At 40.3% G+C, this 25,842-nt stretch overlaps 1 protein-coding gene across 9 annotated transcripts in view; it reads right to left on the minus strand.

Annotated features, from left to right (window-relative positions):
- Nucleotides 1-25,842, minus strand: part of Ptp99A (Protein tyrosine phosphatase 99A) — a 138,180-nt gene that overhangs the window by 39,870 nt on the left and 72,468 nt on the right. Inside the window, exon 1 of one of the 9 annotated variants that reach the window (XM_089257523.1) lies at nt 247-354. The exons of 6 other annotated variants lie outside the window; for them this stretch is intronic. The gene's annotated coding sequence lies outside the window, so the exon portion shown is untranslated. Of the gene's footprint in view, nt 1-31; nt 355-25,842 lie in introns of those variants that run through there. 2 more of the 9 variants (XM_089257519.1, XM_089257517.1) reach the window with 2 other exon arrangements.

The following is a 25,842-nucleotide window of genomic DNA, read 5'->3' on the forward strand; positions in this document are numbered from 1 at the left end:
ATTAAGTTATATATATTTTATTCTTTTGTACCCAATTCGTTCGCCGTTGCCGAAAAAAGGCGGCTGCTGCGCAGAGAATTTTTCCAGGCGTTCGCACTATACAAAATTTTCACAGCTTTGTGTTTATTATGCTTTGTGTTTTGCACGTATTTAGTTACTTTTGAGATTTACGAGCAGACGACATATGACTCTGCTTTGTGCGCATTTCATTGATGATTTTTATTAAAGTTTTTTAAAAATGTTTGCCTAGTTTTTGCTTGGGCCACAATCAGAAAAACTGAAGCACAACGAGACGGCGGCCACAGCGACGGCGACTATGATGACAGAGACAGACAACACATACACGGCCGACTGGTACAACTGTCAGAAACATTCGCCGCCGTTGGCTGTGTCCAATTCGCCGCGGTGCGGCATATGCGGCAGCTGCTACTGCTGCTGCTGCTGTGAGAGAGCGAGAGCGAGAGCGTTTGTTTTTGCTTGCATGTGTGTGTGCGAGTGACTCGCCAGCTCTGAACAAAAATGCGAGTGCAAACGGGAAATTCGGTTGTTAGGGAATTTTATTTTAGGCGCGCATTTGAATTGTGGGATATTTGCTGCTAGCTGATATCGCAAGCAATAAATCGAAATCCGAGAGTTTTATTGCACGAATCAGTAACTGCAAATATTACTTAATAATCACTTAAACTAATAAGTTGTATTATTCATATTATTGTTATCTTATTTATTGGCAATATCTCTGATAAGCTACGTACGTAATTACTTGGTTTAGCAGCTTAGATTGAGATAAAGGAAGTTAGATACGAGGTTTGTTTAATATAGTTTAATACGCGTTATATTGACATACTGTTATATGTAAAGGTTATAATGTACAATTGGCATAAACTTTTTTAAATTTAAATTTATTTATAATTTTAACTAAATTATTTTAGAAATAAAATACGCTTAAGTATAGCATAATACATTAAAAAACACTGACACAGACAGTTTTAAGCGCTTAAAAGTCTGTCTTTCACTACATTTTACAAAGTCAGCTCGTTCCATGGGCAATAACAAAGGGACTGCCTAACTGTCTGCTTATTGCCCATTAGGTTTGCCTTTATAAACTACATTGTCATTTGCGTGTGTGTGTGTGTGTAACACTACCTGGCATACAATGCTCGGCTATTTAGTAAGCCCCCCATCACAAAATATACATCATTAGGCATTATGTTAAAATTACCTGCCTATGCATAAAACCACTTGAAAACTCATTACAAAAGCTCCACAGCGACGCTTACATAATACACACACTTACACACACATACGAATATACTTGGCTGTGTGTGGGCAAAGGGGTGGCTCAGACTGTTAAAACATTTTGCACCATTGGCCACAAAAGTAGGCGCTGCAAAAGTTGGCCACAAGGGCGTTAAAGCACTTAGATTTATGTCGCCCGATACACGCGCTCAATACACACACATACACACGGATATACACACAGACGTACTCACACACACACACACACACACACACAGTCACGACTTTGACTCGTTTTATGCATTTAATAAAAACTTTCACTTCAGCTTTTCGCAGTTTCCGCCACGCTGCATGGAAAACTTTTCTGCGCCTGCATTGAAGCCAAGTACTTAAAAAGCAATTTCCATGCAGCATGCGAAACACAAAAAAAAAAGGCAGAGGGCTGCCACAGCCACGCCCAAATATTAATGAAATGATTCGAGTGGAGTTATGCTTATGTTTGAATCTACTTAATTTTTTATTTCAGTTCTGTTTATTTTTTTGTTTTAATAATATTTTTGTGGCTTATTAAAAAGTTAAAAGCGGCTGTTATTTTTTTTTCTAAGGTGTTGCAGCCTAGCTGTGTATGTATGTGTGGTTGTGTGTGTGTGTGTGTGGGTGGCATGAACAAAAAATCATAAAACCCATCAAAATAATGTTAATTCATTAAGTGGCCATAACTTGCTCGGGCGCCCAAGTGTAGGCTATAAAAATTTTACGCCCAAAAGGCAACCGCACGGGGGGAGGGGGTGGGGGTTCTGCTTGCAGCTACTGGATATCCAGCAGCAGCCACAACATCATCGAGTGGTTCTTAAGGAGCCGTTAAGCATGGCAGTTGGCAGAATTGTTGGCGCCTTAGGTTAACTTTCGCTCTGCCGAGAAAATGAATGATTTTTATTTAGATTTTATGGGCAGCACGGAGTCGCTGCTGAGGGCTGTTGGTAATTAGAGCCACGCCCCGCCAGGTGTGTAGCATGCCACAGCAGCAGCAGCAGCGGCAGCAGCAACAATAAACTCGAAAATTATGTGAATGAGTTTCTTAACTTATTTTCGACTCAGCCAAAGCTGGCCCCGAAAATACCGAAAAATATTTATACATATATAAAATGAAAATAAAAATAAAAAGTAAAGTTGCTCCCCAGTCGGTTTTAGGCTCTCAAGATTTATATCTGGCACATGGCAGGCAATCCGATGGCGGCGGCGGTGGTGCAGGTGAGGCACCGGAGCTGCTGGGCCACCTAAACCACCAACGAGTAAAACAAACGAAACGAGTGGTATGAAACGAAACAAACAGCCAAAGTTAAATGAACAACTTTTGTGCATTATTTATCTGCAAAGTGGAAATGTGAGCACTAAGAACAAACATGATCAAACGAGCTGCAAGGCGGACGACTCTGGGATATCCTGTAAATTAATTCCAGGCGAAGTCATTTATGACAGCCAGAGATGAAAAACGAGAGAGACATGAGAGGAAGACGGACAGATAAGCAAGAGAGTGAGCAAAAGAGAGGGAGAGTGAGATCACCAGGGAGAGAGATATCAATATAGGTAGAGAGACATGGAAAGAAAGGGAGAAAGAGTGTGTGCGTGAGAAAGATATCATGATACAGAGATCAAAATAGGTCAATATTAATAGAGAAAGAAGATCAAAATAGATATAGACATACAGGTCAAGATAAATAGAGCAAAAGAGAGGGCAAGAGAGACAGAGAGATAAAGAAAAAAATCCAGAGAGCGCGAGAAAGAATCAAAGAGACGGACAGAGGCTCGCCAAGACAGCTATCAAAATAGAGATAGAGATAGAGAGAGAGAGAGAGAGAGAGAGAGAGAGAGAGAAAGGGGGAGAGAGAGAGAGAGAGAGAGAGAGAGAGAGCGAGAGAGAGGGAGAAAAGCAGGAAAACAGAAGAGATTAGTTGACTGGCCAATATTTGTAGTTTCCCCTTCCCTAGGCCTAGAGCCGAAATACCACCAAGTATTGTATTCCTTTGATCAACTTGAGCAGCATTTCAAAGACCCAAATGTTCGCTGCATGAATATACCCCGCTGTCCTTGGGCTGCGTACAGGGTATATGAAATCATAACCACAATACTGCGGCATAATGGAGGCTCTGACATAGCCAACAGCCTGCCAGCAGCAGATGAAACCACGCTGCCACTTGGCCTGCCTCACTGACTCCCTGACTGATTATGAGCTTTATGTGTGTGTGTGCATGAGTCTGTGTGTGTTTGTGGTAGTCACTCATTTAATATTTTATGACTTATCTCTTTTCTATTAAGATATTTTAATGCACAAGCGAAAAATGTGTAAAGCAAAACCCACAAGATGAAGCTCAGCCTCAGCGCCCATAAAATCTAATAAACATAAGTCAGTGACTGTCATGCAAGCATGTGTGTGTGTGTGGGTGTATTGTATATTGTTGTGGTTAGAGTATCTTATGGAGCTGGAGCTCTATGTGCCTCAACGTGCTCAACGTTTCAGGCTCTTTATTGATACGCTGCTTAAAATTTACAGCTTCTGAAGAAGGTTTATGGGATGGGCGGTAGCCGTTAGGGGCATTGGGGGGTGTGTTGTGGCCCCGGCGGCTGCGATTTTTAATATGCATTAAAATTAATAAGAACACGTGTCGTGTTCAGACTTGGTCGTCGCACTTGTCGCAGCATCTCGTCTTCATAATTCCATTTTATCGCGCACAAATTTTTATAGCTACGCCGCGGGCGTCGATTTCTCGAAATAAAGCTCCGGCATAGTCCTTGCCGTGTCCTCGTGTCCTCGTCCTCGTCCTCATCCTCGTCTGCCCAGCTACGCAAATAATGTGCGCAAGCATTGTCGTTGATTTTGACGCCATTTTGTTGGGTTGTTAATTTTATGCTCACGAGATAAGAAAATTGCGACAAAAACCCTGGAAAATTGCCCGAAGGTGGGCGACAAATATCGCCAGCAATTTATGAATACCCAATTTTGCATTCGCATTGTACGTCTCACATTTTCGACTGTTTTTCTTTTATTTACATTGTATTTTGTTTGTGCTTTTCCTAATCAGCCCAAGAGTAACATATGCTTCGCCTGCTTATCAAATTGTTGAGCCATAAACAGTTTGTCGGCTTGATTGTGTCAGATGATTCATTCGAGTTTCGTGTCTAGCTGCAGGAGCTGAAGACGTGTTGCCAATGTCGTGCGTGACACGATTGTGGAACTAATTGCGAATGTGTTCCGGTTAGAGTCTAATGAAAGTTATAGACTTGGGCATAGTCTAAGCCCTGCTCGATATATGAACTTGTAATTATTGAACTATAAGCACATATGCTGAGTTATTAAGAGAAATATATTCACTAATACGTAATGGATTGATAAGAAATCTTACAGAGACTAGAATGGTATGTGATATATAATAATAGAAATTAAATACCAACTTATAGTATCTAACTACAAAAAGTTGATGGAATTACAACATTGATGTGGATGAACAGACAAATATATCTCGATCGATTCAGCTTGCTATCGTGGTTTTTTACAATACATATATATTGTATATCTGAAGATCTCAAGATATATAGATATATATGTGCTACATATACAATACAATCCGATTATAAAGACGCTAAAGGGACACTCGTTATACCCGGAGGACGCTATAACTATACAATTTTGCTTATATAAGTTTGTCTGGTTACCAGAACTTTCGTCGCAATAAACGTAAGATCTCTATAAGCAGGGTCGTTATAGCCGGATGCCACGGTATATCTATCAAGTATTAAATTCATATTCCAAGTCGTTTTCATAACGCTTAAAAAAGGAAATCCATATTCCGTATTACTTCACATTTTTCTTCACCATCTACAAATTTCTATGAGTAATAATATTCGGTTTATCTCAGGCGTCAAAATGTCTTTGAACTTTGCTCAGAGTTAACACCAAAATAATCTGCGTTCGACTTAAATTTCATATATGAAAATGACATAATTCATTTAATCGAGTCAAATTTCAGAATACGAAATAACTATTTGCATGGGTAATAGTGTTCGATTTGACATCTATGAATTTGGTCAGCAATTTGCCGGCGAGCCCAGCCCAATTTGAGTCGCAGAGACCCAGGCCAAGTAATTGCCATGGGCCCAATAATTCGATTGGGCTGCTCGGCTCAGTTGAGACTTGTCAACATATAATTTGAGGTGCATGGCAAACATACATATATGTATATGTGTGAGTGTGTGTGCGTGTGTCTAGAGTATGGCTTACTACGCTGACTACCTGAACTCTGTTTGGAACTCAGCAATATTGCATTTCGGCCATGCGCCCGTGGCCACGCCCCAGTTGTGGGCTATGATTGTGCATTTCAGCCGTTCAACGGCCGCCGCGTCCGCCCTTTGCCTTTGACGGGGCAACAGCCGAACGCAGCCTTTGAATGGCTCGAGCTTAATTGAAACTTGGAAATCTTGTGTAATTTGTCAGCTGCCAAGGGCCATTTCACAGCTCAATGAATCGATAAACATAATAGATGTGTGGCATAGATAATGTATTATAGATATACGACTATTTCAGCCATTCATTTGATTTTGTGATTCATATTTGATTCAGATTTGTTGCGCTTTGATCATGATTTGCTTGGCCTGAGGCAAGACTTTTGGGTTCATCAGGAAATGTGTTTGAGTCCTATTCATATTGTTGTTGATAATAATATATATGCAGTATATTAGAAGAAAACCGAAAATGAATATCAAATATTTAATATATTCTCTATCCATTATAGTTTATTATATATCTATTATAATTAATTTATTGAATATAGGATACGTCATCTGATAAACTCTTTTTCTGTGTCTGATATATACTGAGTAAATAAGGAGAATTCTCAGCTTAAGCAACAGCAACTGTAGTTGAGCTAAAAGCTTTTCACCTTTGAAACGAAATATTCGAGTTGCCCAAAATTGTTTTTGGTCCATAAACATTTACTATATACACTTTTGTTCGCAGTTTAATAAATGTATGTGCCAGGATATTAAATTCTGAGATGGCGCAGCTATGCCATGTTGCTCTTTGTAAGTGTGGCTATAATAAAATTTTCGCTTTTCTGTTGAACCCCTGGCGAAATTTGCGGTCCGTTGATCAAAAACAAAATTAGTTGCATTACATCAACAGCAGCAGCAGCAACAGCAACAGCAACAGCAACAGCAGCAGCAGCAACAGCAGCAGCAGCAGCAACAATGGCCAGCTATAGCAGCATCTGCAATAATAGCAGCGTCAGCGGAAATTGTTTCATTCGCTGTCCGGCCGACACGCCCCCTCAGCAGTGGCCGCCCTGTGCGGTGCGACAGGCGACGCTTTGGTGGCTCTGAACAAATATTACTCATACGCACCGTGACCGCACACACACACACACAGGTAAAAAAAAAAAGAAATGAAACGTTGCCACGCGTCACAGGTGGGCGTCATGTACAATAGACACGCCCACCTCCTCCCACACACACACACATACACATGCTTCACATATATATATATATATATATATAGGTTCATGATATTTACACCCTGAACGCTGCTGTTTAACCAGCGAACAATAAAACGAAATTGAATTTTGCGCTTTTAACGGCAAAAACACACACCGGGGCCATAACCAGGTGGGCAAAGGTAGATACTGTGCGTGTGAGTGAGTGTGTGTGCGTGGAAGTTGGCCTTAATGGCCAGCTGCGTGTATGTGTGTGTGTGTGTGTTGTGTATGTGTGTGTGTGTGTATTGTGTATGTGTGTGTGCGTGATATACACAGACTCACACTATGCAGTTTTTAGCCATGCTCGCTGTCAGCCTTATTGCCACTCGCAGCAGCAGCAGCAACAACAACAACAAGAACTTTGGCTACAACAACATTAAGCCAATTATATGCTGCACTTTTGACATTAAATTCGATTCAATTTATTTGCGCGCCCTTTTGGCCAGCGCCTGCAGCAGCAGCATCAGCAACAACAGCAGCAACAACAGCAGCAACAACAGCAGCAACAACAGCAGCAACAACAGCAATGGCTGCGATTTTGAAGTCAACGTGGTTGTTGTTTGTTGTTGTTGCTGTTTGCTGGTTGGCAGGCAGGTTATTGTTTCTGACGAGGAATTTAATTTCATGCTCACAAACACCCACACACACACACACCCACACACACACACACAATTCGCTGTCGCTTCGCTGGCAACACAAAGCAGAGGAAATTATGCGTTAAGTGCAAACCCAAAAGCGCAAAAAAAAAAACAAAACGAAAATTAAGTCAAATTAAGTTAAAATAAAACTAGCCCGACTCTCGCTGGCCAAAAGCGTCAAACGCTTGCAGTGCTGCATGGAATCGAGCCAAGTGAAAGAGCAACAAATGCAATTGAAGCAATTCACACTGAGCTTTGCACTCTAGTTGACCAAGTTAATGGAACCTTACTATATACATACACTTACATACATATATATATGTATCAGAGGTCATTTTAATTGTGTCAAAAGTATAGCCTCGATTACTTGCAATTGCTGTTGTTGTTGTTGCTGCTGCTGCTGCTGCTCTTGAGAATGATGAATATATTCACTCTGTGGACATTTCCTGTCCAGCTGCGGGCGAAGAAGAAGCAGCAGCAGCAGCAGCAGCAGCTGGCAGTAGATAACTACAACAAAAGTGCAAAATTTATGTTTTCTATTATGCAAACGGAGCGACCAATGTCTGCATATTTTCATATGTCACTTCCATGGCTGTGGCCATGCCCAAACCCGCTTGCATTTCCATTGTCATAGTTGTTGTCCTCATTGTTGTTGTTGCTGTTGTTGTCGTTGACTTAATGGCAAACGACATTGTGAACATAATGCTGACATAATAATATTTTTGTTGCTGCCCTGATCTGCATGACAACGAACTGACGCCGCACCACCCACCACCCACACAGCACCACTCAACAGCTGACTGAGTGACTGACTGACTGAGCGTCTGAGTGTTTGAGAGTCTGAGAGAGACTGAAGCTGAATGCCGCCTTGCCATTTGTCTGCGTCATTACTCACAGTGACAATCTACACTCCCACACACACACACACACACACGCACACACACATTTACTGCAGCTTCAATAAAGTCCATAGGAAATGCATTTTTATTGCAAAATATTTTTAGCTTCTTTTTAGTGTTGAATAATACCAAATCAGCAGCAGCTGGAGTAGCAGCAGGGGCAGCAGGAGCAGTAGCAGTTGCTGTAAGCGAAAAGTCATATAAATTTACAATTTTACACACACACACACACCCACACCTGCTGGGAATTTTAATTAGAATTTTAAATTTGCTCAAAGTTATTTCTTTTTTCGTTTTTCCTTTTTGGTTTTTCCATCAATATCCTGCAGCGTTCTTCAGCTAACACTAAACGCTTCACACTTCGGATGAAAACGAGAATTGGATTTTATAAAAATGCTCAAAATTAAATTTAACCGCAAGTCCTTCAATGAAATTTTAAATATTTACTTAGAGCTATTAGCCAGAATTTTCTGTCTTAAGTGGAACTCGAAGTGCGTTGCATGTGGAGAGCTAATTAAACAAATTCAATTAATAAATGCCCTCAATATTAATATTCAAATGGGACGCATATTTAAATAGAGTAGAGTAATTATTGGGAAAACAATTGTGAATTGAGAATAGAATAGATAGGCAAAGGTGGAGGATATAGTGAATGCCTCTCATACTCTTCATGCTGAGACAGACCTGATGTGTGTGATTTTATCCATAATGCTTTCAAGTGAATTATGAATAGCCTATAATTATTCGATATATTATATATTCATGAAATTCATTTCTAGTAAAATTTATTTTTGGTTGATAATACATTTAAATGAAGGCCTTTTTGGCTTTAGATCAAAAATAGCTGTGGCTCGAACATTTGTTATCAATCAAAATTCTAGTTAATTATACAAGAATAACAAAGAATATCTGTTAAATGAAATTATTTCTCTTAGGTTTCAAAAAGCAAAAAAATCTCCCACTCTCTCTCCCTCTCTCTCCATCTCTATTGCTGTCTCAAGTATGTCTCAAATATATACATATATACCACAATAATTTGTTCTATTTTTATCATGCTTTTAAGAGACGTCTCCCAAATGAAGCCCGATTGGTATTTAATATGGTTAGAGTCCTCTCATATTGAATGTCCATAAACAAAAAAATGCGTAACAAAAATCTATAGAATTCTTATTTTTGTTGTTGTCTGCTATGCACAAGAAAGATTAGAAAATATGCTAAGGCGTAGCTAGGGTGAAAGGAGGGGTCAGCGAAGGGAGATATGGGGGGAGAGAGTGTGGCTAAAAGCAAAGGCTAAATTCAAATTGTGCGCCCACAGAAGCGCACAGACACTGACAAAAGACGAGCTGAATGTGTGCGTGTGTGTGTGTGTGTGTCTGTGTGTGAGCAGCTGTGTGGAGGCGTGTGCATGTCTGTGTGTGATGATATGCTTGTGATTGGAGCACGAAACCGAGACGTATGATGATGTTGATGACGACAACGACGACGCACACACACACACACATTCAGCATATATGTATATGAAGGGGTGACTGAAGAGCTGTGGGGGTGTCATAAACAACAGACAAGTTGCACATGCACTGAAGCATAACTACCAGTTACAGCACTATGCGAAAAATGTGAACACACACACACACACACACACACACATACACTTTAATAGCTTATACATATATACGTATGTGTGTGTGTGTGTTAGAGCCAAAGCGAAAAAGTCAACCATAGACTGCGACGCTGCACGAGGCTAGCCGGAGTCAACTCGTCTCTGCATATTTTAACTCCCACTGGAAAAATTTCACAAGACAGTTTAGGGGCATGTCAACGAGGGTTGAGTGGGGCGCCGAATTGGCAGAGTTACCAACAACTGTGACCAAACAATGTTGAGGCTTTGATGAACCTTGAAAGACAACAACAACAGCAGCAGCAACAACAACAAATGGTAAATATGACAAAATAGTGCAAGCCAAGCCAAGAGAGCGACTGCATGGCAAAGTGTTGCAGCTGAGCGAGCAGCGGAGGGAGTGCAGGGGAGTGAGGCGAGGCAACGGGGCGTATGAGTGTTAAAAATGGTGCACTATGGATGAATTGAAGTTCCGATGGGTCATGTGTGCATGTGCATGTGCATGTGTGTGTGTGTGTGTGTGTGTGTGTGTGTGTCGAGTCATCACTTGGAGCAAATGGAGATGAATGCGACGTCTGTGCCGCTGGGAAAGACAGAGCTGAAAGCGAGCAGAGATAGAGAGCGACTTCATATTGGCATATTTTATGCATGCTTTTACCACAAAAGACACACACATGCACACTCTCACACACACACACACATTTACGAATATTGCCCAGGTATTTCGCTTGTCGCCCCTGGAGCAATCATCACAAACTTTTGTATTGTGCGGTCGGCATTCAGTTCAGCCGTTGGCCCAAGCTCAGAGCTTGGATCACTTTGCTGGCGCTTTATGTCAATTTTGTAGTTAATTGTTTATAATGGTAGCTGCAGCAGCAACGATAACAAAGGCCAACGGCCAGCTCTTTTGTTGACCGCACAACAAATATCTAATTAAGTCTTTTACATCTTTGCTGGTTTCTGCGAGCTGAAGTTTGTGCAACCTCAATGCAATCGGATTTAAATTATTCACAATTCAATTTGAATCTCAACTATTTTGGTTTAATTGACAAATATTTCAAATTACAGCATATCCTTTCATTACAAGGAATATTGATTTATAACTTTTTCCATAAAGTCGAGCGAGCAGCAGCAGGTGAAGCATGATCGACGAGCAGATGCTGTGTGATTAAAAAATAATAATAAATAAATATGTACTAATATATACTTATAAAAATAATAAAATAAAAAAAAAAATAATAAAAAATTTAAAAAATAAAATAAAATAAAATAAAAGTTAGAAAAAAATATATAAAAGATATTGCTAATAAAATTTGTTACCTATTGAGCTTATATTGTCTGAAGTGTGCTCGACGAGCAGATACCCTTAACCTTTGAATTTTTATGCCTTAATAATAATATATATAATACATATAATACATATTATTTATACACAAAATTATTTTTTACATAATTTTTTTTTTTTTTTTTTTTTTGCATTTTAATTTGTTATTAATTAGTCAAAATTCTCATATACATTTTTTGCTTTGCTCTGGCTGCTGCAGTTGCTGTTCATGCTTGTTGCCTCATTTTTACAGGGTATTCCTATAGAATATTCTGCTGTCCGACAGAGTGTGTCGGAAAATATGCATCAATATGCAAATGACATGCCAAAAAAAAAAATAAAATAAAAGTCTGTAGATTTTGTCTTTAGTTGCATTTCGTTGTTAAATTGTTGAACGGTTTTTGGCATTTAGATTTATGTTCGGTCCCAGATGCACTCGCTGTGCATAGCAAAGTGGGCGTAACCCAAAGAGTTGACTATCACTATAATTGATTAATTAAATCTCTGACTAGATGCAGAGCGTGAGCGAGATAGAAACAGAGAGTGAGCCAGTGAGAGAGGGAGAGAGAGAGACTACTATAACTCTGTCAGTGCCGACAAAGTTGAGCAAAAGTTATCATAAAAATAAAAAAAGTTTTTGTTACATCATTTTTGTTGCTGTTGTTCTTTGTTTTTATGCTTTGCATATTTCTTGTTCGAGTTTGACATACGAGTTGAATTCTCATGTTGCTCACTTGTCAAGCTGTCAATTGCCACAAGACAGTCACACACACACGCGCATGCACACATACATATAGAGGCACTTGAAAAGTTTGGAATGAAATGTGCACAGCTTGAAGACAACCTTCAAATGCCAACTCTCATTCTCTCTCTCTCTCTCTATCCATCTCTGTGGCATGCGTTTGCTGTCTCTTTCTGTTTCACTCACTTGAGTGCTTAGCACGTTAACTGTAATCAGATTAATAACGGTAAACACTTGTAAGGGTATGCGTACGCACACTTTGGCTTCGATTATTTGATTGAAAAACTGCAGCAGCAGCAGCAGCAGGAGTTTTACCTGTAAGCAAGATGAAAACACACGCACACACACACATTCGCACACTCATACACTCATGCACATTCCCAGCCAGGTTGATTAAATTTCATTCAGAAGTTGAATTATTGACAACGGAAATTGATGCCATTGACTCGCTGCAGCTGCAGCTGTTGCTGCCACAGCCACAGTCACAGCCACAGCCAATGCCACACAGCTGCTGTGACTGTGACCCGAGTTGAGCTCAGCTGATTGTGATTAGTCGTTTGTGCAGCTGTAAGCTTGCTTGATTGATTTATATGCGTACGAGTGTATGCGTGTGTGTGTGTGTGTGTGTGGCACGCATTTGCTTTTTAGCAGTGACAGCATTGAGCAAGCAAAGTCGTATCCGCATCCCAATCAGATGCAGTTGGCAGTTGGCAGTTAAATGAGCTGAAAGATGACTGCACAACGATTGTCAGCTCGGACAAAAGGGCAATTCGCTCAACGCATCTTTGAGATAGTTTGGCCAAGTGTTTGACATTTGATGCATAAAAGTGGCATTCCCCGAAACACTTCAAGTGCAACTCGAATGCAGCTCAGCTCAGCAGGCCGAGAGATTCGGTTGTGTGGCAATCGCATTTAATTAAATATATGCATATGCGCATGCAAATATTTGCTATATTTTTTCTGATAACTAGATAGCTAGATATGGCTCATAAAAACTTTGCTTTTAGCCAGATATTTTCACTCGTAAACCAAATTTTTTTTGCTACTGCATTGAGCTAATTTATTGAGAGTCTAAAAAAACGTATAAATAGCCGCAAGCAACTTGCTTAATTAACTGCCAAAGCGTTGCTTAAAAATAAATAGCCAGAATGTTGGGGGGAAAAAATCAGATTTTTGTTTCATTAGCATTCATCTGTGCAGTGTTTTATCATGTGAATTGATGCATTCCAAATGAAATACATATGCGTTTCAATGCATTCAAAATAGCTGTTGATTTAGTTAAATCATATAAATATATATATAGCAACAAAAAAATAAAACGCATCAGCTAGCCAAAGTCCATGCGGCAACGTGTCGTATGCGTAATGCGCTGTTGACTTTAATACTTTCGCCTGTGGTTTGGGTTCAATTGATAATTTTAATTAAGCGCTAATATTATAATTTATTATTATTGCGCTGATGTGCCCGGCTCAGCGGCGTGTGTGTTGTCTCTGCATTTAATGTGACAGGCCGGCGACGCGGCGTATGAGTGATGTGGCATTTGCCTGTCGACAGCGTAGGCCCAGTCCACTAAATTCTCACCCAGCCCTAAGCTTTGGGCTCCACTTTTAATATGCAGCTATTTAATTTTATGAATTATTGATGCATATTTAGCTCAAATGGCGTCACTTTACAGTGCGAGTGTGTGTGTGTGTGTGTGTTGGCAATTAGGCCAAGGGGCATTTTAATATATGTATATACTTTTATTCATATAAATTGCTTTGTACACTGACTGTATTATGTGTAGCTGGCAGCCTGCTCTTCACTTATTTGCGGTTGATTTATGCGGTCGCTCAACTTGGGATTAGTTTTATTTGCACACCATCCCATTTACCCAGTGTATGTGTGTGTGTTTGCATTGCTGCTTCAGTTCATTTTAATTAATATTTCTCTCGTTCTTTTTTTATTATTCACTTGCCGTATGTAATTCATCGTTAATTGACTCGACTCGACTCGACTCGACTTACCTGCAATCAAATGGAATTAAAGAAATTCTGAATTAGTTCACATGTAAAAATCAATAGTCATAAATTAATTTCAGTGGTTAAGCAAACAACATCAATTTGAAACAATCGCATATTTGCCATATCTTAATTGCTATATTTTTGCTATTTTTTCATAAATAAATCACACAATTGTTGATTAATGTTAACAATTGAGGTTGAAATATGAGCAACTCTATGAATAGCTCAGTCGAGTATCAAATATGTATTAATAAATCGAATTGTAACTGGAATAGTAATTAGTTTTGAATTTCAATTAATATTCAAATTCCTTTTGCTGCACATTTTTGTCATATATAAATTAGAAATATTTGCCAAATGAATTTATTAATGGATTTCACAGAGTTCAAACTGATTTCGTGCTGACATCATTTTCTCTGTGCTTTATTTTCTAATTAAACTACATTGACACTGTATCAGTTCGATAATGTGTTTTGACAATAGGGTTGTCCAAAAGGTATGCTTTATATATTGTTTGTCATATTAAATTTATTTATAATTTATTTAATTTATAATTGATAAATTTCATGTTTTATTGATTTGTTGGTAATTAACGTTAAAATACATATAATAGCTGATTCTAGGCAGTTGCAAAAATAATTGAAATGTTATGTGAAATGCCAACTTTTATTCAATTTGCAAGTCTGTTAAGGTACATCATATCATATCATATATTATTTGATTTGTAGCGAATACAGATGAATGGATATTTGCTGATCTCTTGAAGATTTCGTTCTAGGAGGTACTTTACTTATCGGGTCAACCAGGTGACGTTTTACCAATATCATTTTAATGAGTTCTGATACCATAAAAAAAACAAATTTATTCATGTCGAGCTGCTTGATTGCACAGATTCTGGGCTACTCTCATATTCCAGAATAAAATAAATCTTCATTAATATTTTTGGGAGCATTTTTCTATATTCTTGTCAGCAATAAATAGAAGCCTAACCATGTAGATTAAATCAAGATCTCGATTATTGAATTCTATCTAATAAAATATTTAATACTCAATAATCATCTGGAATATTTAATATCCAATCACAAGCATTAAGTTTATTCATAATCAAAAACATATATCTACCGTCTATAAATCCATATCTCTTATTGTTATAGTTCTATCGGGCGTTACATAGTGCGTGACCTCTAAATGAAATGTGAGCAAATTTGAAATGAAATTTTCGCTCTTTTTTCAATCAGCGTCAGCTTGGACGCGTCTCTGGCGAATACAGCAGAAAAGTGTACCTTTTTTGATCCCAATTGTGTGAAATTTAATATTTGTGTTGCCAGTTATACACGCACACACACACACACACACACACACACACACACACACACACACACATACACACACTGGCAGAGCACAAAAGCAATGTGCGTTGAGTAAATATGGCAGAAGAAGGCAAAAAATAAGATGGGATCCAATGGAAAGTTGAGCGCCGACTCTTGGCGGCTTAGCGGCAAAATCAATGACACAATAAATATTTGTGCAGCGCTTAAGCGTCGAGTGTTTAAGGCTGTGCGGAACAAGAGGACTATATAGATAGACATACATATATACATATACATCTACATATACATAGGTATATACTTGTTATATGTATTTCTAGAGCTGTGTCTCTTATTGCAGCTTCTGTTCGCTCGCTCTCTCTCTCTCTCTCTATCTCTTTCTGTTTAAGTTTAAGTGCCAGCAACTGCTACTAAACACACACACACACACATACATTGAAGTTAATGTATGTGTGTGTGGCAGGCTGTAAGCCATCTTGGCTCGCTTATTTGAAGTTTATTTCTTCTTTAGTCTGCATTTTTTTTTCCGGCAAAGTTTTTGGCTTTCCTTTTCTTTTTTTTTGGGGCTGTCTTGCAAAATTTAAGTGTGTCATGACATAGGTACCAGCACGATGTGTGTGTCTGTGTGTGTGTGTGTGTGTGTGTGTGTGTGTCAGTAGCGCGCATGTTTATTGCACTTTGGGGAATATCAGTCCTGACCCAACCCAAGCCTCAAAGCAGCCCCACACGATTCGACTGGCTGTGCTTGTGCAAGGCAAAACGTCGCTTAATGTGGCAGAAAAATGTGTAAATTACGTCGAAACGAGCGCTCGCTATGTATGTGTGTGTGTCGTTGTGTGTGTCTGTGCGACTCACAAGTAAATTGAAAAATGTAGCGCATTGTAAAAATGGAGAAAAGTGTTGCAAATTAAATAAAAATGGCGAATGCCAAGAGATACGAGCACACAAGTTGTGCAGAGCATTACGAATTTATATTTTGAGGATTACGTCTTGTTCCTCGACTGATTCCCCAAACTGATTATGAAACAGTAGACGCTTGCAAATTATTCTTCCTGGGCGTCTAGATTATACGGCTGCCATAGCCATCAGCTGTCAGAGCTGATGATTTAGCATGGAAAATCTTTTGTTTATATATTAAGAAAGTTGCACTAAATAAAACATTGTTATGATTCGTTTCTAGATCGAACTTACAGCTGAGTTGTGAATGGGTTGGCTAGAGAGTAGACTATATATAATATATATTAATATGTCGTTTCACTTATGTGATATCTAGTTAACAGATGCGATGTCTGTTAAACTTTTCCCCTATCGAGAGTAAGTACATATTATTGTTACTTGGGTTTACTATGTTTTGATCGTAATAATGGTTGACCTAGTTGGAGATTTAGAGTGAAGCAAAACCCAGCGTGAGTTAAAGTGGATTGTATTCAGTTGCAATTCGAATTAAATAGAAATCAGTAACTGAATTGACAACCCTTAGAATAGGTTAAACATCGCAAGTCTCAGCTTGTATAATATTTAGGTTATTGTGGCTCGCTTTCAACTACATATATGTATATTCCTTATCTAGCAAGGTGCTCACTTTAATTCTATTTCTCATTCCACATAAAATTCTCTTTGAAGTTGCCTGTAATTTATCCATTTGCATCAAAATCTTGCTCTTGCATTAAATTTGTTATAGCTGAGCGTATTTTAATGCTGTTCGCACTTTGAACTCTTGTTGAACGATAGCAGAGAGAAAGAAAGAGAGAGAGAGAGAGAGAGAGTGACAGAGAGAGAGAGAGAGAGAGAGAGAGAGAGAGAGAGAGCTAGATTGAGAGAAAGAGAATGAGTCTCTGACAATAAAAGAGTTTTCGTTATTAAAGTACTTCATATTTCTGTTTTTTCTTTTTTGGCACATCAGAAACGATTTTAAAATTGTCCTGAACCTATGAAAATGTTTTCAAGCTGAGTAAATTTATGTATGGGAAGATACTTTGTGGCAATCTGTGTGCCCCTTTGCGGGAAAAACAATGGATTGTCGTGTGCCAGAGATTTGATGGCAGCATAAAAATCATTGCATTGTTGCAAATGTTGCAATCGAATGCGAATGAGGGTCGCCTGCTGATAGGGGGGCGGACCAGCTGGGCGGGCAAGCAGCAGCATGGCAAATCAGTGCCAAAAAATTCAAGTAATAACTCAAATGTTGTCTCATTGTATTCGCATTTTTATGCTCATTTTTATTGCTCATCATGTGCGCAGTGCGGTTTGTGTTTCGTACTCTAAGAACTGATATATAAATATATATATATAGGTTTATATATAACGACTGCAGCAAATGAATAAAAAGGGGCATGATAATCGAGTTAAAGTTGATGTTAGTTGTATATGCGGTTCGTTTGTTTTCCTAAGCATCTTTTTAATACAAACAAAGTATTCAATTAAGTTGGTTTTTATTTAAGTTTTCTGCATATGCTTAAATGTGGATAAGTATGTAAATAATTTATAAAAATATTTCTTAAAAGTCTTACGTACTCCAAGCATGACTTAGACACTTTTAAAGCCAAGAACTTCAAAGTAAAAAATATTCAAGAAATTTAACCTAAATGAATATAAAAACTTTTGCCGACCAGCTTAAAGAGTAAACAAATATGAATACATATAAATGTGATAAATTATGTAAATTTATATTATATGTATATATACACATATAAACAGAATGTAATCAACGTCATCTTGCAGTGCATCTGCTAGTCGCATACTCCCCACTATTGCACACGTGCTAGCCTTATCTGTTTTCATGTGTTTGCTGTATAACCGTATTTTATTTTGGATAGTGTTTTGGTTTTTTTTTTTTTGCTGTAGTCGAGTTATATTTGTTTTTGCAAACTCACTGCAAATCCGCCCACAAATCGCCGCATAGAATTTCATTTTTTTCTATTTTTTTCTTCCTTTGCAGCGGAAGACACAAATATCATGCGCGAAAAATCAGAATGTTGTTTATGTGATTTATGCGGCAGTGCGGGGATTGGCTGATGGCGCGGGGCTAAATGGGAAATGCGAGCTGCAAGTGTGGAGCTGTGGCGCTGTGGTGCTGTGGCGCTGTGGAGTTGTCAGTGTCAGCTGTCAGTGGGGCCCTTTTGGTAGTTTTCGAATGCGCGCGAGTTATAGAAAACATGTGAAAGGCGCTTGAGCCAAATGAAATGCGCATAAAACTCACGTGATAGACTGGCCACAGCGGGGCGTGGCAGCAGGTGGTCGACGGGGCATGTGTGTATCGAATGCACTCGTAACCCACTGACAGGCGAACCACACGCACACACAGCCATTGAGCGAAAAAAAAAGTAATGATGGAAATTGTGGAAAATTGTTGAGTGCACAGAAAATGTGAACTCGTGAACAAGTGGCTGCACTTCAAGTTGAAATTTTAATTACAAGTTTATTAATAATATTTGATTTACTTTCTTTTTTTATATGCGTATTTTTTAGCCTCTACTCTGACTCTCTCTCAGTCTCTCTCTCTCCCTCTCCCTTTCTCTGTGTCAGTCAATGGCAGTGGAAAAGTTTTTCAATTTTGCAGCAACAAATAGCTAACAATCGCTTTTTATATACACTCGATGGCATGGCCGATTCAATCAATATGGCACACAATTGCTCCATTCACACGCCCATTTTGGCAGCTGCGAGGGCTGGGGCTGCTCATTCAGCCCTGAGCCGGGGGCGCCTCAATCGAGTTCTGATTCAGTCGCATCCAGTCGTGATCCAGTCCAGTTTAGTCCACTCGAGTTCAGTTCAGTTCAGTTTGGCAAACTTTTGCTAACAAAAAATTAATTTAAAAACTTATTTCAATATCAAAGTGGGCGCGCCCAGACGCAGCAAAGGCAAAGGCAAAGGCGAAGGCAGTGGGTGGGGCGAAGCGACCACGACATAAGCGCTACAAAGCGTGTAACATTTTAATAAGATTAAAATGAAAATGTCGTAACAGTTTTTCCTTTTTCACTTTTCACATTGCTCTCTTACTCTCTGGACACACACACACACAAAGCAAACCCTGTGAAAATCGTTGTCAATAGGCGTGCGCTATCTTTAAGCTCCTCAAATTACTTTTATTATATTTTTGTGGGCTCTTCTATTCGATATACTCTGCTCAATGAAAGCTAAAAGTGAAATTGATTTTAGCCAGAAAATTACGTTTATTATAAACGTCTAGAAAAATGTAGTAAAGTTAATGTTTGGGTTTATTTATTTTCTCCCTTTTTTACTTTTCCTATTATTATTTACCTCAACAAAAGTATTCTTTCCATATTTTTATTTATTTATTTATCTTTATTCTCATTTATCTGTACAACAATTTTCAACAAATATTTATCGCTGGCAAGTTTAAAGCGTGTCTGATGAAATTTCGCTTTAAGATCTGCTAATAGGCTTTTCCGCAGAAAACTCTTCAGTTGCCAATTTCGCTGGAAAACTGTCTCACACAGTTATTTCGCTTGTGGAATTTTCCGCTGAAAACGCAAGTCGTCTAGCAGGTGCTCAGACAAGCCTTTGCATGCATTTATATTTCACTAACACAAGCCAGCCCATAGATTAATCACACATTGATGGCATTAATTAAACGAGCTAAGAAAAAGCGACTATACGAGACTCTGGAGAAGTGCAAAATGAAAGCCAAACAAAAAGTAAATGAAATAAAATGAAATGTCACATGAAAAGCAGGAGAAAAAGCTGCTGAAGAAAATGGACTTAGAGACAATTATTTACAATGCTTTGTGTTTGTGTTAAGAAAACAGACAACAAGTTTACAAGTGTGTGCATGTGTGAGTGTATGCATGTGTGTGTGTGTGTGTGTGTGTTTGTCTTTCTCTTGAGCCAATGACACTAATTCTAGAGCAACAACACGCGTACGCTGAAAAATTGCGACAGCCCAGCCAAGAGAGCTCGCCCCCCACCCACTTGAAAGCGAAGGCGGGTCTTTTAGTGCATGCCACATGGCTGCAATGGGGCGTGGCATGTATAAGAAGTAAGCAAGCAGCGCAAAAGAATTGCACAAAATCATTCAACGTGGTGGCGGCCACATAAAAGCTGAGCGCTTGGGTGGAACCACAACCCGGTTGCACGAAGCGTTTGCTAATGGGGCAGCAGTTGTTGCCACTGCTGCTGCTGTGACTGCTGCTACTCCTGCTGCTACTCCTGCTGCTGCTGCTGCTGCTGCTGCTCGAGAGCGAGCACATTTTTGGCATAATACAACAAAATTGATTTGAAACATGCATCATTATCAACATCGTCGTCGTCCCTGGCAATGGCCCTCAACACTCAGCTGCCACCCCACAAATGTCTGCAGGCACTTACTTAGCTGCTGCTGCTACTCCTGCTGCTGCTGCTGCTGCTGCTGCTGCTGCTGCTGCTGCTGCTGCTGCTGCTGCTGCTGCTGCTGCTGCTGCTGCTGTAAGTCTTTGCAACACTTGTGTCATTCAATTCAATGACGTTCATTCATTCGACGTTTTGCAACTCATATGAAGCAGCAATTGAAGCGTCATTAGCTGCAAGCTTTTAGTGTGCTCGTGTGTGTGTGTGGTTCCCCCCTTCAGTCAACGCTGCGTATGAGTAATGTATGCTTGCCATTTACATTGATTTGTGATGCACTGTGACAGAGATGCATGGGAGAGAGAATGAGAGGAGGGGCGTTAGCTATTTCTTTGCATTGAATTTGTTTTAATGCTTTCTTTCCACTGCTCCAAGTCCCCCTCAAACGAATAAGCTCTCAGCAGCGAGCTCTTTCAGGGCTTAGCAAGAGAGCTTAGCAAAGCTGAGCTACTCTTTGATGGATGCTCGAAATGTTCAAAATCTGCGAAATTTGATGGCTAATAAAGCAAATATTCTTTCTATATTGACTTCATGTCAAACTTGTTTGCATAGATCTGCCATTATAGATAAGAGCTGCGGTAGTGCACTACTCTAAGCCCGTTTTTATTTCTCATTCAGCTCGCTTAAAATATTTTCGAAATGTGCATAATTGAATACACATACGCCCTGTTGTGCGCGCTGCAACTATCACGAACGAGCCAATAACAAAAAAAAAGAAGCGAAGCACTTGACTCGAACTGAACTCGTTTTCAATAAAGAAAACAGCAGCTGAAGTATGCAAACTCGAAGAAGCCAAAGGACCAAATGCGTTTGCCATGTGTTTGGTCTCTAACAGTTGATACAGTTGATGTTGTAGTTGTAGTTGTTGTTGTTGTTGTTGTTTCGATTGTTGTTGTTGCTGTTGCAACATTATCACGTACACTAATGCGACAAAAGCGCAACGACGAGCAAAATGTTTTGTGAATTTACTTAGCTATTGCCTGGCTTTCTCTCTACTCTCGCTTCGACAGGCATCGCCTTACACACACACACTCTGAATGTGTGTGTGTGTGCGTATGTAAATTTTTACATGGGTCCTGCTCCCGGCTGTGGCCCTGGTTTATTTGCATTCCGTGTGCCACATCCGCTTGCCGTTTCCTGACGTTTCTTTAAGCGCAAAATACTTTTCCGCTGCGAGCTGCAGGCGAATGCTGAAAATAATATTTGGTGCGCGTGCCATGCGGCATATACGTGTGATTTTTTTTTTGCTCCTTCTTTTTTCGCTTGCCAGCTTGAACATGGACAGAACAGAGGCGCGGCCATCTAAACCGCAGCGGTGCACAGGCAGGACAGTTCTTCAGGTGGGCGGGAGGGGGGCGTGGCTGCCATCGCTGCGGTTGCGGCAACTGCGGCGCTTGCGGCTGCCGGCTGCCAAATACATGCAACACCAACAGCAACAGCAACAGCAGCAGCAGCAGCAACCATTGCTGTTGCAATCGCATTCGAGTGATGTGTTTATACATTTCGCGAAATGACAGAAATTGAATAAAATTTATGCGCCGCATGCGCCGCCAGAGCGAGCGGCCTCTCGCGCTGCCCGTGAGTCCCCGCAACCGCACAGGAAACCGAAGCGAAAAGTAAAATTGTGTACGTATATGATGGCAGCCGAAGCATTTCCCATGACAGGATTCGAGGTCGGGCTTAAAGCCGTCAAGGCGGTCAGCAGGCGGCAATTCACGTATGAAATATGTGCGAAGGTCACTCGATGTGGCACCACCGAAATGTGGCATTTAAATGCAATGCGAATAATTTCTGGAAAAATTCACAAATTAAACATTGATTTTCGCTGCAAGCGAGAGTTCAATGGAAATTCGCTTCGCACTATCTCTTTATGTTTGCTTACTCTGCATGCTGATTTAATGATGAAATGAAATGTTTTCCGAGTAAATATTCAATAATTTCGGACAAAATGCATAAACAAATTGCCGTTGCTTTAAGGCTTTAAGCGAAGGATACCCGTTTCAACTCAACTTGCCACAGCTTCTGCTTGTGGGCGTGGCCAGCGACTGCAGTCACAACAATGCGGAGTTTTATAGCTCCGCTGTTGCTTTATTGTGGCTTCAAAATATGCATTTAAATAAATGTGTGTATGTGTGTGTGTGTGTGCTGTCATATTTTTAATATTTTTTTATGCTTATTTTAATTCATATTTTATGGCAACATTTTCTATTTTATTGTTGTTGCTGTTGCTGCTGCAATTTAGCTCAACAAGGATAACGAACAAAAGGCGGCGTCGTCCTCGTCGTCATGGCTGCTGGCTGAGAGCTGTGACATGCTACGGCGGCCATGTCATATAGTTTCACTCTGTTGTTGTTGTTGTTGCTGCTGCTGCTGCTGCTGACCTCTTACCGCAGCTGGCTGGCGCAAAAGCGTGGCTTTTGAATATTGTCCCAGTTGCCGGCGACCGCATGCCACAAACGCTTAAATCAAATTAACGCATCTTGACTACAGCAGAAGCAGCAACAGCAACAACAACAGCAGCAACAGCACGCCGACAAAAGCCAAACTTGTGGCATTCCCCACACTTGACGGGGCGTGGCAAGTCTATGTAGTCGTCACACAGTTGCAGCTTTTCAAGACAAATGACAATCCGACTGACAGCTGACGACTCAGCCACGCCCCACCTGGCCCTCAAGCAAGACTTTTAGTCCAGCTGCAGCCGTGTGATAGACATACATACATACACACACATACACACTTAAAAATAGAAATAAATAAACATAATCCTAAAGCCGTAAAAAGCTCTTTTAAATTATGCATAATTTGAATTTGATTTATTTTTAGTCAACTTTAAAGTCTGCTGGGCGCTCGGTGTATCGTGTGGCAACATGTGTCACTGGAATGCGGCGGCATGAGGCATTGGGCATGCGGCGGGTGGCAAGGCATGGGGTGGAATGGCACATGCCATGTTGTGCTGAGGATATTGCTAAACAGGATTTCCAGGCTACAAGGCATTTAACAAAATGTTGCTAAAGAAATGCCAGCTAAAACTACAATAAATGAAAAAAAAAAAAAAAAACACACACACACACAAACAAACGACAGAAGTGCTCGACAGACGTCTCAGTGGCACAGTGGTTGAAAATGTGCTAATAGTGCGAAAGGAGGTTCGCTAAGAGATAAACAGAGTCTAGGGTGGGTTATCTACATAAATGTTATATTATTAATATGAATTCATGGAAGGATTTATGAGGACTGCAAGGCTTTAGTTGAGGCACATAAACTGGCATTGCTAGAGGCGATTGCTTGACTTCCTTTTATTCATGCCAGTTCACTATAAAACACTCAATACGAATCAATGATTACGCGCACGGAGATCTACTGCAAAACAGTAATAGAATATATAAACATAGCTCTAAAACTCATATGACAGGCAATTACTATAAATCTATGACATAGATAAACACTTAACTCAAAGACTCCAAGCTTAACTTTAAGTTGGTTTTCATTTGATAACATCTTAAATTGAATAAACTTAACAGAGACAATCGATCAATGGCCGACATAAAAATCCTGCAGAATATCAATTGAGGCAATTAAATGTATTAAATTGCTGACAAATCAACTTAAAACATTTTATAATTCTATACAATAAAATTCTGTATGAATTTTCAGCTAGCTAGCCAATCGACTCTTTATGAAAATCACTTGACTTTCCCTCGCACATTTTCCATTCAATCAATTTTCTTGTTGGGCAGCTTTATTGCTTTGTGAGTCCACTGTAACATGAGGCTAGCTGCACTTGCAAAGCCAGAGGCTGGTGGGCGTGTCATCGGGACAGTTGTAGCTGTAATAACAGAGCCAGAGCAGCAGCAGCAGCAGCAGCAGCGGCAGCGCATTTCAAATGCAAATGTGTTTGTGGTGTAAATGCAGTTTTACAAAATATTTTATAAGCGATAGTGGAGAATGGGAGCGGGGCGATAGATGGGCAGGGGCTCGGCATGTCTACAAAATGTGCATAAAATTTGCAGGATTTACATTTTAAAAACGCACACAAAAAGCAGCAGACGGGCGAGGCGGAAGCAGGAAGGGTAAAGGGCTAAGCAGCTAGAGTCGTTGCCGTTGCCATTGTTGTTGTTGTTGTCGCTCTTGTTGTTGTTTGTTTGTTTTTGGGCAAATGTGGTTTTAACGCTTTACGAGTGCAACGACGCGGCAACGGCAACGGCAACGGCAACAACAACGGCGTCTGCGCGAAGTCATTGCCAAGCAATGCAATTTGGCTAAGTGCGTTTGGCAGGAGCGAGAGGGACGGAGAGGGGCTTGACATGCAAGTGCTGTAAATGAAAATTAATGCATGTGTGTAAAAATATGCGCAAACAAGTGTGTGAGTGTGTGTGCATGTGTGTGTGTGTGCTGTCTGTGGGCAATCAGTGCAAAGTGTTAGCCGGCTTAGGCCTAGACAAAAATATGTTGCCTACTTTGCAGCGCAGCCTGCATAACTCCAGTTGGCAACCTTGGCCAGTCTGGCAACGCTGGCAACTGTGGCAACTGTGGCAACTGGCAACCGGCAGCTGACAGTTGGCACTTGGCACATGTCTGCATAAATCTAAGCCGGGCCGGGCCGGGCCTCGTTTTATAACGAGCTTTAGGCATTTAGATAAATTTCAAAGCTGATTTGCTAAAGCAACGAGCAGGGGCAGGAGTCGGTATGTGGCACGCCCCTTTGGCGTTAAATGTGCAGAGTTTTGTCTGAAGCGAGCAAAACTAACCACATGAAAGTCGCTTTTACTAACAAATACACACAAATGCACATGTGCAACATGACAAGCTGTAGTTGAGTGGAGAGAGAGTGAGCGAGAGAGAGAGTGTGAGAGAAAGAGAGTATGTGAGGAGCAGAGTAGCCCGCAGGAGACATACAAACACACACACAAATATACATATACATATATATAGAAACAGAGTCACACACGCACACAGGCACACACACACTTGCCCGCAGGAGACACACACACACACATGCAGCCACGCCTGTGCCACAGTCAGCTGGGCAAGACCTTAACCAAGTTAGACAGCGGCAAGGGACAAGGGACACACAAACAACCAAAAGAGCCAGCTGGGCAGATTAGGGCGGCAGTGGGGGCGGCAGCGGGGGCGGGTAGAAGTGCAAAGAATGCCACTGACAATGTACAAAGTGCAAAACTAATTTA

Source organism: Drosophila navojoa, chromosome 2, assembly GCF_054131105.1.
Source record: "Drosophila navojoa isolate 15081-1374.11 chromosome 2, UAZ_NAV_1.0, whole genome shotgun sequence".
NCBI classification, from domain to species: domain Eukaryota; kingdom Metazoa; phylum Arthropoda; class Insecta; order Diptera; family Drosophilidae; genus Drosophila; species Drosophila navojoa.